General features: G+C 42.3%; 1 protein-coding gene across 16 annotated transcripts in view; it reads right to left on the minus strand.

Moving 5' to 3' along the window:
* The window catches only part of PACC1 (proton activated chloride channel 1), a 114897-nt gene that overhangs the window by 64626 nt on the left and 32908 nt on the right, over window positions 1-17363 (minus strand). Inside the window, exon 3 of one of the 16 annotated variants that reach the window (XM_080616403.1) lies at window positions 16906-16962. The exons of 13 other annotated variants lie outside the window; for them this stretch is intronic. The gene's annotated coding sequence lies outside the window, so the exon portion shown is untranslated. Of the gene's footprint in view, window positions 1-914; window positions 959-6879; window positions 6898-16905; window positions 16963-17363 lie in introns of those variants that run through there. 2 more of the 16 variants (XM_080616397.1, XM_080616391.1) reach the window with 2 other exon arrangements.

Here is a 17363-nt window from a genome sequence, read left to right on the forward strand (position 1 = left end):
AAGGATTAGGCAAAGATCTTTCCCAACACTAACCTTGGAAAAGCTAAACTCCAGGAGTATAGGCCTTAAAATACTCAGTATAGCAAAATGCAGGTTTGTCTGCCCCAAGCTTTGAGAACATTGCAATACACACATCCCCTATTTAAGGCTTTAGACTGCTAAACAACATTTCTGGCATTTAAATTTCACAGTATGATATAAGACAGAGCAAAAATGCCTTTTAGGTCCTTTACAAAGAAGCGAAGCTCCAAAGAATTGGTGACAGCACATTTTAGCATATGGTAATAGATTGGTTCCTAAACCCACCCATTACAAAGAAACAGGAGGCACACTTTCCCTGCCTATTTTCCTTGCTGGCCACAGAGAAAACCAGCAGGAAACAAAGTGGAATGGAACCAGTTTGTAGCCCTAGACAAGAAAACACTTTTAAAATATAACTGTGGGCAAACAGAAAATGCAGACAAACAGGGATCACTCCCCAGGCAGCAACCACAAAACAGGCAAATAAAAACAGTGGGATCCATGTGGATGCGAACACAAAGGTGTGTATGTGATTTTAGCAAAATGGGGTAACCAAGCCAGTCTTAAATGTTACATATGCAGGCAAAAAAACCCCAAAACATTGAAACACTTTGTAGAACAATCCTGAATTCCCACAAGGAGGAAAAAAATAGGGAGTGAGGATTTTCTGGGCGCAGCGCTGACTGAAGAGAAGAGAGAGACTTGGGCTACTGCCAAAGGAGCTGTTTCCTATTGTCTTTTTTCCTGCTACATTCAGAGAAACAGGTCCTCAGCTTAATCCCACTTTGATTACAAAGAATGTACACAAAGATCTATCACTTCATGGCAATATTTGGGACAGAAATAAACCAGAGGAGCGCAAATACTGGCCAAGCGTTGAAGTAAAACGTTACATGACTTCTTCCACAGATCCTGAGAGATGCAGAAAATAAATCCAGCCCAATTCTGAAAGATACCAGAATAAAGAAGAGATTTCTAGCATTCGGAATTTGTAATGTAAGTTGGGTTTTAACAGAAAGAATTAAACAAATAGTATAAAGAAAGACGCTAGTTCACAATATACATATGAAACTTGTTCTGAAAATAGTGTGGAGAATTGAAGAATGGAAAAAATTAACCAGTCATCACATTACTCTGAAACTTAAAGATCTCTTTTACATCCCTCCACAGCCCCAAATTCCTGTATTATTCTACTTAAATCACTGAAGCCCTAAATTCTCAGCACTCACCTTCACAGGTCCTTCTGAAATCACAGCCTGAGGCTTCACTATGTTCTTCTCTAAATTTCACAGCACTGAAAGCTATGTGCTACAAAGCACGACGAAACTCTTTGATTCTGCACAAGTCAGAGGCCTTGAAGTCTTAACCTCAAAAGGATTTTTGAAGCATTTTCCTCCAGTCATGTATTTTTGACACCTCAACCAAACAAGGGCTGATAACGTGCATGCAGAAAGAGTTCCATTGCTTAAGCAATGCAGCTGAGCAAAACAAAGACCTCGTCCTGACCCCCGACTCATACAAATAGCCAAAAGTCTCTCCTAATGTTTACTTTTCCAGAACAGGATTTCATGGGAAGGTCTGAATGTGTCTCTCTCAATTCTGTTTCAGACTAGAGAAATAAATAGAAGGTGCAGACTCTTCCAGAAAAGGGGAATTCTTGGCTAACTGAAGTTACTACCAACTAAAACTGACCTCAGCCAGAAATCCCAGTGCATTTCCACTGACATATGTTTTACTTACCTATTGTATCTATTGAGAAAGGCACTGCTGATTTTAACTTGTTTTCTCAAATCACATTCAGTTACTGGCAGCACGTTAATACAGTTGTGCAGAGCACAACCGAGAAGAACGGGGCTGGGAAGAAGTGCTCTTGCAACGGAGGAAAACTGCATTTCTCAACTGTTAATCTTGCTTATGTGTCGTACTTACAGTCTATCATGTTGAGAGCTGGCCTGGTGTCACATCATTTCAGTCATCTGGACAGCTGGCTTTCCAGACTGACCCATTTATCTTCCTGAGACGGAGGGTTTTCACTCTGAAAGGCCAGTCCTCATTCATGTAAGCACAACAGAGACATCCAGCGGCTGGACCGTTTAAATGCACTGTTTGACCTACCAAGACAAACTCAACTATATTCTTACCTACTTCAAGTTCTTGCGTGTGTAAGAAACCATTTATGAGCCAACTACCACACATACAGAACCAGAGATACAATTATTCCAGTGTCTTAAGCACCACTGTCATGTCTGCTGTGCTATTTCCCCTGCAATCTACAGCCTTCCTTGCCGTGTACTCCAAGTCCCATCCACAGTTCTCTCTTTTTCTCTTAGAATCATAGAGTCACAGAATGGTTTGTGTTGGAAGGGATCTTAAAGCTCATCCAGTTCCAATCCCTGCCATGGGCAGGGACACCTCGCACTAGAGCAGGTTGCTCCAAGCCCCTGTGTCCAACCTGGCCTTGAACACTGCCAGGGATGGGGCAGCCACAGCTTCTCTGGGCGCCCTGTGCCAGTGCCTCAGCACCCTCACAGGGAAGAGCTTCTGCCTTAGATCTAACCTGAACTTGCCCTGTTTCAGTTTAAACTTCATTACTTTGATTCTCAACTCATGTGAATTTGTACAGGTCCATTAACTTCCATGGAGCTGTAATGGTTTGTGTCAACCCAGAATCTCATTCCAGTTGTTTGCCATGCACACATGTACTTTACACATCTACTATCTTCTATTCAAATACGTTCTCTAACCTCTACTCTATTTGTACTACTTATTTTTATCTGCATAGTAAACAGACTTCCCAGTCATTACTGATAAAAAATGCCAGAGAATCAGTGGTAAATCCTGGTATTACGTGATTTGATCTTCATCTAAGAGCAGGGAGAAACAGATTATTAAATTTACAAATACATATTAGTAGTATCTACAGTACTTGTTATTAAAAAGAAAATCCATATCTTTCCTGTCACATCTAAACTACTTCTTGCCTTTAAAAAGACAGCTTATTTGGAAGGATAAATCATCACAAAAGGGCTTATAAACTCAAAATCTGAAGACAGGATGAATAAACTTTTGGACAAAGCAATATGAATTTAGAAGTAATTTATTTGCAAAAATCAACTTTGTCAATGCTATATGTTAAATAGTTCATTTTGTGAAAGGGACTGACCCTGATGGATAGGAAAAGTTCTGTTAAGATAGTGAAGAATGGGTTAATTCTTCCATATTTAGTGAAGAATTGAAGGCAGGCAGGCAATTGCTGACTTTGCTTACCACAGTGTAGGATGAGGTGCTGGTTAAGGGCTACGAGCAAATATCCCAGCTTCTGAAGAGAAAACTGTATGCAGCCAATATGGCAAAACCAGATAATGTAATGTGATGTCCCAAAACTAGCAGGACATGCTACTTAAGAACAAGCTGACATACCTGGGATAAGAAGAAATTTGGTTCCTTTCTTCCTGCATACATGTATGGAAAAATCCATCACACAAACCCCTCCCTGAAGAAAATACCCCAAACAACAAATCAAACAACCCCCCCCCAAGACAGACAAAAATAACCCCAACAGAAGGTGGCTCAGGTCTTGTCCTGTGCCCTCTGCTAAAATCACTTCCTTGCAAAGTTTTTTTATCTGTGCTGCTACAAGAAATTCCCCCTTCTTCCCTCCCCAACAAAGAGAAGGTAAAGAATTATTAGACATGTGGTAGAGCTAGTTTTCCTTTTGAAATCTTTTCTTAGTTGTTCATGGGATCTATCAGAGTACCCATTTGGCACATCCCTAATCAGCAACCCCCATCTGCCCAAGGCAATGAAAATACCTGATTAAAAAGCTTATATTCTCCTTGCTGACTATGTACATGAGGGCTATTTGGTTTCTATATTGTGCCCTGTGTTTGTAAGTGATCAAACATGATCCATGATTCATTTATGCAGGTGGAGATCCTCAGCACTGATCTGTGATGTTCACCTCCATCGCAAGCTCCATTACCAGTAGCAAGTCAGCTGGCAGCAAGCCTCACTCCAATATTGAACCAATATTGATAGTGAGCTCCAGGGCCTCATGTGGTGGTGGAGCATACAGTTGGTGAACCAAGTATGTTTTAAAATCTAAACAACACTTCAGTGTCTTTAAAAACCTCTATGTCAAAAACCTATTACATATAAAGCAAGCCACCTGAGCAAACAGCAATTTAGTACAGGGCACAGAAGAATGATTTATCTGACAAACCACAGAACTTACATTACTGCTATTTCCTCCACAGCAAATCCTTCACTGATGCCTTTAGAGTAATCCTTCGTAACACACTGAGCTACAGCACAGCTAGCCTAGATCTGCCACCCCTCAAATTACCTTTGATCAGTGTGAAATTAACTGTCCAGTTGCCTCACTCAAATGACCTAAGATGAGGATTTGTCTATCTGCTGAGTCCTGAACAGTGGCCTCCAAAACCAGACACATGGACTCATGAAAATCATTAAGTCTTACCTAATTGCTGTACCCTGGAGATCTAAAGAAAGTCAGATTACAGCTCCACTGGGGGGAAAAAGGTGGCACTGGCTGGAGGTGATACTCAATTTCTAATGAACTTCTTTCTTTCTTTCTTTCCTTCCTTCCTTCCTTCCCTCTTTCTTTATTTATTACTTTGGAAGAGTGCAGAAAAATACATGTGAGTTTTATTCTATTGTAAGAGTTATTAATTATCAACAGGGACAAGAAGGCTCAGGGGGTTTGTACAGCATCCTTCCCATACATAGAGAGGGTCTAAAAGAAACCTGGAGAGGGGCTTTGGATGAGGGCCTGTAGGCACAGGACAAGGGGAATGGCTTTAACCTGCCAGAGGGGAGATTGAGATGAGCTCTGAGGCAGAAGCTCTTCCCTGTGAGGGTGCTGAGGCGCTGGCACAGGGCACCCAGAGAAGCTGTGGCTGCCCCATCCCTGGCAGTGTTCAAGGCCAGGTTGGACACAGGGGCTTGGAGCACCCTGCTCTAGTGGAAGGTGTCCCTGCCCATGGCAGGGGTTGGAACTGGATGAGCTTTAAGATCTTTTCCAAACCAAACCATTCTGTGGTTCTGTGATACCAGACAGTAACTTGAAATAATTTATTACTTTCTATTTATCTCAAAAGATTTTTAATTTAAAAGTTAAATCAACAACTGATTAACACTAAGAAATGATTTAATCATTTAGGTCTGAACATATTAACAAAATGTATTCTAATACACCCATATGAAAAGTAAAGGAAACATTTGAAATCTGTGTGGCTTTTTGTTTTCTTTCCTTAGCCTCCCTCTGCTTTGCAGTCTGTGATACTGGGTAAGAACTCACTGAAAAACACTGAACTTAAAAATGATGAGCATGGGTTCATCTTGATTTTCTGCAAGCATATAAAAAAAATACCACTTCTGAGACTGGATTCTCCCAAAGAGCTTGTGTCCTGCTGTAACAGGCAATGTATTACTGTTTCTTCTACACCATATATTCTTTTCACCAAGGACCGTGTTTCCATCAACAGTCTTCAAACACCATGATGAAATAGTTGTTATTGTCACCCTACTCTCCATACAGAAAACGGCAGGGAAAAATGATATCCAGAGTTTCACCAAGCCTTCACAGTTGAAATGGATAACTCAAATCCCTTGACTTCATGTTTTGTACTTTTCCAACAAATATTTTTCCACTTGAGATCAAGGAACAACACAGAATTTCGCTTGAGGCAGCCAACCAAACCTTTCCAAAGCGAGATGGCTCTTCAAGAACAGTGTTATAATACACTAACACAGAGACTGAACGGCCTGAAAGCCCCTGCCTTTGAGATAAGGCTGCAACTAGAGTACTTTACCACTAGAGGACAGTGTAATGTAACCTCCTGGAATACTGCATTTGGCAGGAGAGACTCCTGGCTTCAATCCTGCTTAGAAATCTGACAGCCTCAACATAGAGGACTTTGTGCAGTAAAGCGAGGAGGAGACAAACTCCAGCACATGACTGATTTACTGGGACATCGATAGGAGCATCAACGTGCAGCCACAAGAACGATAATCTTGGGAGTGAGCATGCTTGCAAGTGCCAGGCAGACCTGATGGGGTGTCTTTGCTTCTCTGGGCTGCTGGGTAAGATGAAGTCTTAAAGACTCTTAACACTGTTGTATCACACAGATCTTAAAATGCTTTCTCCTTTTCACTGGTTCTCTTACTCAGGCAAAATGGCATCAACTTGATGGGAAAGTTGCCCAACTGATAACTGAAGAAAAACTGGAGAAAGGCTTCAAGCAGTTGATCTGTGAAAAAACTACACAGAACTGAAGGGATCAATGAGGTTTTATAATAAAATTAATAAAGAAATCATGAGGGGATATGATATAGAATCATAGAATAGTTAGGGTTGTAAAGTACCTTAAGATCATCCAGTTCCAACCCCCTGCCATGGGCAGGGACACCTTCCCCCGGAGCAGGTTGCTCCAAGCCCCTGTGTCCAACCTGGCCTTGAACACTGCCAGGGATGGGGCAGCCACAGCTTCTCTGGGCACCCCGTGCCAGCGCCTCAGCACCCTCACAGGGAAGAGCTTCTGCCTTAGATCCAACCTGAACTTCCTCTGTTTCAGTTTAAACTCATCACCCTTTGTCCTGTTGCTACAATCCCAGATGTAGGTAGAAAGCACTTGAAAAAGAGGAAAATCTTACTATGTTACACCTGGAAAAAGGAAGGCAAGAAATTTCTGCACCAGAGGGATCTACAGTTATGGGAAAGTTGTGAGATACACAGGAAAGGAGTGAACAGGCTCTGTGCAGCCACTGCAGTCGAGAAGGGCTGAGTTACAGCACAAGGAATGGCAGATTTGAGGTGAATACCTGGAAGGGACATACATCTGTGCAGCATCTCCTGTGGCAGCAGTGCCTAGGGCAAGGTGGAGAAAAGGACAATGAGATGACTGCACCAAAGACCAGCTATATCATACAGACAGGTTCAGGCTGGATGGGGTTTTTTATCAGTGAGTAAATTTACAACCATTCCAGCCTGGCACAGCCTGCTCTGCCAGGGTTTAGAAGCAATGAGGCTTCTGTTTAGCGTAGAAAGGGATCTGAATGAGGGTCTGCAGGCACTCAGGGCTAGGTCAGAGCAAAATGACCATAGAGAACCCAGCAGCTGCCAGGAGAGTTAATTACACCCTCCTTCCTGCTGCTCTGCAGCAAAACAAGGGGTATTCTCACAAATACCTCTTTCAGCAGCAGTGCTGGCTTTAACACCTTGTTCCATCCAGCTTATTCCCACCTTACACCACAACCTTATTTATGCCACAACAACTGCTGGTACAGGCACACGTCGAACTGCACTGAGGAAAATAACCCTCTCCTAGCCCCCAAAACAGAATCTTTGAAAACTGAATTAGTTTCCCAATCTATTTAACTGTGCAATCTGTTCACACAAACTGTTACACTGGGGCAAGTGACTATGCAGGAGGAATCTGATCATTAATGGCTGCTGAAGCCCGTTGAACTTTGGTACCAGCTGAACTATTCAGCTCTTGACATTTTACCCTGAGCACCTAGACAAAACTCAGGTGGACTTTCCAGTTAGAAGATGCTGGTACAGATTTAACTCTAAAATAGTAACTGGTTTCATTATTATCAAGTTCACAAATAAAAATTAAACTCTTGGTTTCAATAACTAGCATTCATTTATCATTTCAAGGCATTCCCCCATCCTCTTGTGCCTGTTATCACTCACTGGACTTGCCACCCCATCAGACCTTTTCCAGCTGTACAGGAATCAACAAATGAGACAGCTAAAAGTGCCCTCAGCAGGTAAAGCAGGAGGCTGTTCCAAGAGCTCTCTCTCAGCTTATCTTTACCCTTGCCCATGATACACTTCCTGCTCCCTCTGGTTTTTCTGGTTTAGCTCCCAAACTCAGCTCTTTTTCTCCTGCATACGTGCTTCCCCCCTCTCGAGACTACTGTTAGTGCCCATATTCCCATTAATGCAAATTGTTCAAATATCCAAGAATCCTGCACTTACTTTTCTTTTTTTCCCAGAATTTCTGACATGTTTAGTAAATAAAATTACACAGAATCACAGAATGGCTTAGGTTAGAAAGGACCTTCAGATCATCCAGTTCGAGCCCCCTGCCATGAGCAGGGACACATTACACTAGATCACGTCACCCACGCCTGGTTTCAGAAATCACCTCACTAGTTAACAATGGATATTAATGCACACACAAGTGCATATATTTAACCCAGCTGCATCTTCCCCTTAGATACAGTTACATACGAAACAAACAGCTTCAATTGGTCATAGACGATAATTTATACAAATAAGTGTGAAAAAAACTCTAAGGTGAAACAGGAGTCCTGATGTTTCCCCTTGAATATTGTATCAGAGAGAAGCTCCATGTCTACGAAGAGGGGATAAAATCACTTTCACCATCCTATATTGCATAAAGCCTGCATATTTGAAGATAAGCCATTACAGACATTTTACAGAGACATCCTCTCTCTTCCCAGTTTTGTCAGTTCATATTCCAAATCAGGGCTGAAAACCATTTTTAGCTGTAGAAAACACAGTGGTTGCTGGAATGAAGCAAGTAAACAGAGAAGCTGTAGAGTAACCCGAAAGATGTGTACTGTAAAAAATACAAAACTTGTTCAATTCCATGTGCATTAATCCTACATCACTTGAAGAGGAAAGGCTGAAAAGTAGATTCGTTTGAATTCCTGCTTAAAAAGAAACCCAACCTCTTCAAGCTGGCATTATAAGAATGAAGTTCTGGTGCCCAAGTTATACTGAACGCTTGTGTCCAACAGTGCTTGCACTTGTTCTACTCAGTGTTTATTTTCATTTCTGAGCACATCAGACTGGCATTCCACTTGTAGGTGTAGTAAGAGAAAATAAAACTCAGACTCCCTTTGTACAATGTACAACGTTCAAGCTTGGATGCCTACATTAAGCCAACTAAAGGTCAGAGCAGAGGAGCTGCAATTATATTTGTCATTAGAAGCAATCCCAGGCCTCAGTCCAGAAATGTATCAATGAAATTGCTTAGCTTTCAGTTTCTGAGTACTATACAGAAGTTCAGTGGTACTTTCCTAGATAGGATCCTAAGTACAGATAGGGCTTCCAAGTAGTTTACAGTAGATTTACCAGTATTGCTAATAGCAACTGTTTCCTTCTACTTCAGTCTACACAGCAGGCATGCAATTGCTTAAGGCACATGCAGTGCCCTTAATGTACCACAGCTCTTAGTTTTAGTTTTATACTATATAAGAATCATAGAATCCCAGACTGGTTTGGGTTGGAAGGGACCTTAAAGCTCATCCAGTTCAAACCCCCTGCCACAGGCAGGCATACGTCACACAAGACCAAGTTGCTCCAAGCCCCTGTGTCCCACCTGGCCTTGAACACTGCCAGGGATGGGGCAGCCACAGCTTCTCTGGGCACCCTGTGCCAGCGCCTCAGCACCCTCACAGGGAAGAGCTTCTGCCTTAGATCTAACCTGAACTTGCCCTCTTTCAGTTTGAACCCATCACCCCTTGTCCTATCGCTGCAGTCCCTGATGAAGAGTCCCTCTCCAGCATCCTTGTAGCCCCCTTCAGACACTGGAAGCTGCTCTGAGGTCTCCACGCAGCTTCTCTTCTCCAGGCTGAACAGCCCCAATGTTCTCAGCCTGTCTCCATACAGGAGGTGCTGCAGCCCCTGCTCATCCCCATGGCCTCCTCTGGACTTGCTCCAACAGCTCCATGACCTTCTTATGCTGAGGATACCAGAACTGCAGACAATGCTGCAAGTGGGATCTCAAGAGCAGAGTAGAGGGACAGGATCACCTCATCTAAGTTACATCTGAAAGATTTGGGGGACATGGCCTAAATTTGTATTGAGTGTGCAATTTACATGAACTGCGCAATTTCCCATTCAAGTCCATAAAGCCTCATTGCAACACTGTTTCTATTTAACTAAATGGCAATCCAATTCATGTCCTGTAAATTAGGTTCTCAGAGTAGAATGGATGGCAAAAAACTAATGGGTAGTCCAAATACATTGAGCATACACTTCCTGCACATAGTGAATCAGTATATGATTCACTCACTTTCATAAAAGAGTTGTGACCTTTCATCTGACTACTTGCTCAAACACAATGCAGAGAAATATATATAACATACAGAAAACAGGAACCAACAAACTGGGGGGATAATAATAGCTCATCTCATGACCTTTTGCTGTTGTGCTAATCCTTACTACATGCTCTATCACAACTTTGTGTCATCTCTTGCTATCCTTTGAACAATTAACCAGATCAACTAAGGCATAGGTTGTTCTTTAGAATCATGGAATCAACCAGGCTGGAAAAGCCCTTTAAGCTCATCCAGTCCAACCGCTGCCAGCACTGCCAAGGCCACCACTGACCCATGGCACTGAGGCCTCGTCTCCACGGGGTGTGAACACTTGCAGGGACGGTGACTGCAGCCCTGCCCTGGGCAGCCTGTGCCAATGCCTGAGCACCCTCTGCGGAAGGAATTGTTCCTCAGCTCCATCTAAACCTGCCCTGGTGCAGCTTGAGGCCGGTTCCTCTTGTCCCATCCCTTGTTCCTTGGGAGCAGAGCCCAGCCCCTCCTGGCTCCATCCTCCTCTCAGGCACTTGTAGGGAGCATCTATTATGCAAAGCTTTGGCAGGAAGATTGAAGCAGCACCATTATAATCCAAACCCCACACCAACAGAGTTGAGACAGAGGAGAAACATCAGGGCCCCATTGGATTCTACCAGGCCATTATACATAGAAAAGAAACAGGATGAATCTGAGAAGCAAAGGCTAAATGTATTTTCAAGGGACACCATCCTGCAAGTGTTTTGCAAACAGTGAAAAACAGTCCATGTTTTTCACAATCTGTGAGATGTTGTGAACTGGTGCTTCACTGCAGGTTTTTCCCCTTCTAAATCCGATCAAGTTATTTGTTAGTAACTCGCTCTGGTCAGGGATCATAGTATGCTAGGGACCATTGGGACTCTAAAATTCAGAAGAGATGGTTTCTTGGAATGTCACGGAGCTTGCTGCTCGCTTCCAGGTTGCACTGTGAGTTTGTATCTGGGAGGGACAGCAGAGCCCACAGTGTGTTAAAACACCTCCAGGGAGAGGCAGAATTGCGAGAAAGGTTGCCTACTAACCAGGTGAGGTCACCACAGTGATGCTTTGTGATTGTCAGTGATCCAGACTTCACAGAATCACAGAATGCTTTAGGTTGGAAAGGACCTTAAGATCACCCAGTTCCACCCCCCTGCTATGGGCAGGGACACCTCACACTAGACCATGTGGCTGGAGGCCTGTTTTGCAAACCTCCGAGGGGTCACTTCAAAGCCACGGTACAGCATCTCCCTTTTCACACAAGATAGTGGTTGCAAACCCAGTGCCTAACACTTCTATGTATTAGTGGGTCAAAGTGAGTCAACCATCAAACCATGACTTAAAACTACAGATTTGTATTACAGAAAATCTTATAAACCCCATGAGGATTTGGGTCTTCTTATCCTTGGCACTGTAGCAGTAACAAACAGCTCCCATCCCAAACAACACACCATCGCGATTGCTGACAAGATGTCACAGGAGGAGGAAACACAGGAACAAGATGGGGATGGATAAGCATAAAAATAGCTTGGTGAAAAGCGGAAGTCCAAGTTTCTCCTTTTCCTAAGCATTTATTAATGTCCTTTGGCATTGTGGCGCAAATGCAGACTTAAGGCTACTGTATTCACCCTTAAAGAGAAATTTTCTTTGCTGCACTTGGGACTCTGTTTCCCCATTGCTTTGTCAGCAAGAGGTTAGCACAGCTCAAGCAGTTCAGATGTTCAAATGCTGATGTAAACTCTGAAAGACTGAGAATGTTTGGCAGTTACCTGGATGCTGCAACAGGCAGACACCCTACAGGTACAGGTGCAATGAGGTGAAACACTCAGGTTTGCAGTAAACCTTAATCACATTAGCAAACAGAGCTGTACCAGTCACATGCTGGGTATTTCCCTGCTGCAGACTGTCTCCCAAAGCACACGTCCTTTGAAACAATCCAGTCACTATGTAATCAGCAGCCATGTGACAATTTCATTTTCTCTTTCAGAACATCCAAACAAGTCTGGATTCAGAAGGACTGTATGGCTCAGCCACTGCGGCTTCTTCTTTGTACTTCTTCTGTATGTATCATGTCAAATATAACACTGCTACAACAGTAGGATGGTATTGGCTTTTACAGAAAGGACTTCCCTGATATTCATTCAGGAAGGAAATGTATCTTCTTATGTACTCATGAGATCTGAAGATTTCTTTAGCAACATGATCTGGACAAATCATATCAAGGCCACAGGTTAAATGTGTGACACCCAGGCACCATTAAGTTTTGAGTCTCTATCACTGGAAAATAGCAGATGAAATCTGTATCAGATGATGACCATTTTACAGAGTACAAAATTGCTAAGAAATAGGAAAAGAAAAGCCTACATTTAAACTTCTTCATACATTCTAATTCCACTTGCTTATTTGTCCTCTCCTTCCTCAGTTATAAGGCAGACTGCAAGCTCATGAAAGAAGAGGCGCAGTTGAATTTTGTCAGCTGTCTTTTCCTCTCTGCTCATCCTGTATCAGTATCTGTTCTCAGATAGGAAAACATACTGAAAGAAATCTTTACTTCCTGTCAAGTCTGTGCTAATGAGCACAGGATTGTGTAGTTAAGCAGTAATATTACTTTAATTGCAACATACATGTATTAAGGAAACAGTTTTTGCTGGGAGTACCTGCTGCAGATAGGAGAACCTACAGTGGCAATCATTGTATTTCAGGAAGGAAAAAGGAAGTCAGAGGGGAAAACTGGGCTAAGGGCCCTGCCCTTGGAAGGCATTTGATTTCAAATACTAAAGCAAGGAGGTATGGCCAAGCCACATTTTTGGTTTGTCACCTCTGAATGGCTGTAGCTTCTGAATGCTGACCAAATCTGAACACTCACTGCAAAACATGCAATGTGCTCTACTCCTTGAGAGCAGCCTCTAATACCACTAACATCATCTGGATGCTGCAGTTCCCTCAACGCCCTTTATACCATCCCATTGAGTTTACTACACACTGTTCTAAAACAAGAAAGAAAAACACACACTAGTTTGGAATAAGAAGCTGACACAGCCTCCAGATATGCAGGAGTCTGAGTCACAAGGCAAAATGCACAGAATTAAAAGGAGGGCCTGCAAAAAACAAAGCTTCTTTTGGTTTCTGGTATTCCACTGTGGAGGTCACACTGATGAGAACTGTCCATAGAGAACATAATGTTGTGATGAAATCTATCTGAAATTCCCTTTTTGCAGCACCACTTCTGGAACAGATGACATTATCCTCAGAGTAAATACGGTCAGATAGATAAGAGACAAACTAGTGCATGACTTGGGAAGACTTCATGAAGGGCTTGATGGAAATCCACTCCCCTCTTAGCAAAACTCAAAGAGAGGATGGTGCAAGTGTTACCTCTTTCTGATCTAAAGATAAGCTGGAGTAGGCAGGAGGATGTTCAAGTCATAGCACCTGAGGAAATTGGTAAGAAGGCAAACACAGCACGTGCTCAAACAGTCCCTGAAGAAACTGACTTAGCATGGCAAAGAGCATCAAAAGATTATATGTTTCAGGCCTATATGAGTTGAGATTGGAAGAGGTAGTAAGCCAGAGAACATGAAATTCTTACCAATGGACAAGAATGATGCCGTTATAATTGGTGAACACGGTGCAATGATTCACCTGATTCAAATGCTAAAAAACCCCTACAAAACCATGCTAGAAGGGCAGAAAGGATAGGAGAGATAAAGGGGGACACTGCTGCATAAAGCCACGAGCATGGTACCTGTGTTACAGCTGTCAGTAATCCACAACTTCAGTATCCTAACAGAGCAATTCAAATAATGATTGAAATCGATGTAGGACAGTCAAAAGGGGTAAGTTTCTGTAAGAAACCATCTTAGGATGGTTGAGAATTTGTAAATGTACAGTCAAGGAGAAGATAATTTTGGCTTAAAAAAGCATCTTCTTTACTCAAGTGTAAGCAGCAGTTCCTAATAAAAGGTACGATATAATAAATGAAGATAAGTAGTGATGACCCATATGAATTAGGAGTTACAAAGGGGAAAAAATATCAATCAGGCAAGCTAGAAACATCAGTGGGAAGACCTCAGCTGACAGGACCAATGTAACATGAAGAATTAAAAACTAAAAAGTATTAAGACTACAACAGTCCTAGCAGTTATAGAAACCCTTTGCCAGGTCATGATCTTAAGGACCTTAAGCTCATCCTGTTCCAACCCCTCCACACATCTAGTGTGAAGGGATGCTTCACACTAGAACATGCCACCCATGGCTCCGTCCAACCTGGCCTTGAACACTGCCAGGGATGGGGCAGCCACAGCTTCTCTGGGCACCCTGTGCCAGCGCCTCAGCACCCTCACAGGGAAGAGCTTCTGCCTTAGATCTAACCTGAACTTCTCCCGTTTCAGTTTGAACCCATCACCCCTTGTCCTGTCGTTACAGTCCCTGATGAAGAGTCCCTCTCCAGCATCCTTGTAGCCCCCTTCAGACACTGGAAGCTGCTCTGAGGTCTCCACGCAGCTTCTCTTCTCCAGGCTGAACAGCCCCAATGTTCTCAGCCTGTCTCTGTATGGTAAAACTTTTAACAGTGATGCAAGAGAGACAGGACATTTTTAGAAGTATTCCTGTTCCATATTTGGACAGATGTTCTTATGTTACTTCGTCAAACCCTTTTCCAGTCCCTTAGGAACCAGCAGGATGTTATCCAACAGGTACTAGAAATAAACATTTTAAAATCAGCCACTCCATCTCCCTCACACCTAAGAAGTACAATTGAGCAGACCTGAGAATTAATCATGTTTATTTTAATAAATTAAGGCATTCCAGGGGAAATTCCAGTTGACTGGAAAAATGCTCATGTTGTGCCAATAATAACAAAGGGCAGCAGGATAACTCAGAGAGCTAACGGATAGTTAGTCTGATGTTACTTCCAGGTAATAAAGCTGTTATAAAAATTAATAAAGACTTAAAGTACCGGAATATAATATCAGTCGATCCAGTTTTGTTTCAAATAGATCTTGTAAGGGAAAGTCATTGTATTGTTGGATGAGACAGACATTAGACTGATGGAAGTCACTGGATGTCTGCAATACATTTGTGGAGAACAGTTGACTTCATAGTGTATGACATTCTCATTATGAAAATTAGCACAAGACAATATCTATGATATAAGATTTGTGAGATTAATAAAATGATGAGGATGAAACCTGAAGACACTTGTGTAGATCAATTTGAATCGCGCATGAAACAAAGCCAGTTGTAATTAAACATGTCTTAATGCAGCCAAATGCAAAGGGATTTGAACTAAAAGCTCCACCAGCAGCCAAGTCTCTTTCCACATGGTCTGAAAGGAACCAAGAGTACAGGTGACAAACAGCTGACATCTGTAGCGGAAAAAGCCCCAAACAACAGAAACCAAACCAAACCCCAAACTAATGTGATCCCTGCATGGAGAGATACAAAAGCAAAGCAGCTTTATGCAGCTATCTGCAACACTGGTGGCCATGCAGTGAAATACCACACGAGGTTCACATTTTAGAAAGAATACCAAAAAAAGCAACAAAATCAGCTGAAGAGGAAATCATCTTCCAGTGGCATGTTTGAAGGAAAGACCTAAAGGACTGTTTTTAACATTATTCACTAGCTTGACTTAATCTATCCCAGAAAATACTGGCTCCTACAAAGTTCTTTAGCATAAACTCTAAGTTCAGGTAGGAAACACAGCACCTTGAACAAACTGCATGCTTACTACTTCAGCTGAACATAAAACACCCTATGTAGAGGTACCTGGGTAATAATGACCTATGATATAGGGAGCAAATTAACTGACTTAATAGTTCTTTCTAGCTTTTTCCCTCCTGTGGATACCGTAAATGTATTTTTTTCCTTCTTCTGGAGTGAGCTGAGACCACATCACTAATTTTGGAATACTCTGTGTTGAGATCTGTCAGAAATCATAAAAAACTGTCAGATCCTCAAGCTTAGTGTCAGAATGGGAATTCCTTGGAAAGTAAAAGAGCTTTGTTTAAAGAACAAGTAGGGGGAGAGAGCAGCGAAAATCCTATGCCTGATCCCATTGACATTACTATGGGAATGGGAACAAAATCAACTGTGATTTGTCATTGATTTGCGGAGGCAAGGTCTGGAGCAAAGATCATAAAACTATGGAAATAGTTTTAATGTTCTAATTGGGAGGTTCTTAATTACACTCATAATTTCTTCAGAAGCAACTGCTTGGCTCTATGCCTGATATAACAGTGACAGTCAGAGCTTCCGCTTTTCCAGAAATAACCATGTCCTAAGCTGCTGCTTCCTTGTTTGATGTATTTACAGACATCAACAAGCCTATATAAAGCCTCTATAGAATTTGTTCACATACAGTAGTTTTCCTCTTGATATATTTTTAGACCAATTGCACTCAACAATACTTCCTCAAGCCACTGACCTTTGCTTTGGGACAGATGATCAAGAGAACTGCAAATATTGCCCTGTTGAAAGGATGACAGCCAACATTTTCCACAGTACTTGTGGAAAGGGTAAGGTACCACCAAGTACAAAGAGTTCAGCATGACTCCAAAGCGGTGCAGCACTCATGCTTACAAACTGCATCTGCCCTTTGAGTTGCCTCCAAAGCAAGATAGGTGCAAATGTATCTCAGCGTGCAAGAAGCAGAAGCAAAGTCCTGATTTCTGGGGTTTGTAATAAATGGTGTCTGTCGTTTTGAAGCAAACAGCTTTAGGCTGCTTGGCAAATAATTTTATCAAAGGGAGAATTGTAAGGAGTTAGATGACTCACCAGGGAAAAGCTGTGCCTCTGTGCTCCTTTCCTGCTTTGGTACAAGGTACAAGAAAGCTGTAAACACATGGAGAGGGTATTTTCCTAAGGCTAGGTTGTTGTGTGCCTTCAAGCATATTATCTTAGACTCTCAGGAATGTCAAAGCTACCCTCTTCTGAGTTTTCCAGTGTCGAGGATATAAACAGGCCCAAATTCTGGTTACTGGATTTAGTACAGAAAACTTTTCTATCAGATTCTGCCATTCCCTACAGAGAAAGATACATGGCTAAGTGCAGCTGTGCCTTCAAGCTTTTTCATGGTCTAAAAAGCTTGGCTACTAAAGCAGCAGAGTGGACAGAAGTCACAAAAGACTGGAGATACCAGGATTTTTTAGCATAGTTGAAGTACAAGCTACATCAGCCCCAATTCCAGTATTTGGCAGAGTCACATGAATAGCTTTCCCCTCCCAGAGTGCAAA

The sequence above is a fragment of the Psittacula echo genome (assembly GCF_963264785.1).
Source record: "Psittacula echo genome assembly, chromosome: 4".
Classification (NCBI taxonomy): Eukaryota; Metazoa; Chordata; class Aves; order Psittaciformes; family Psittacidae; genus Psittacula; species Psittacula echo.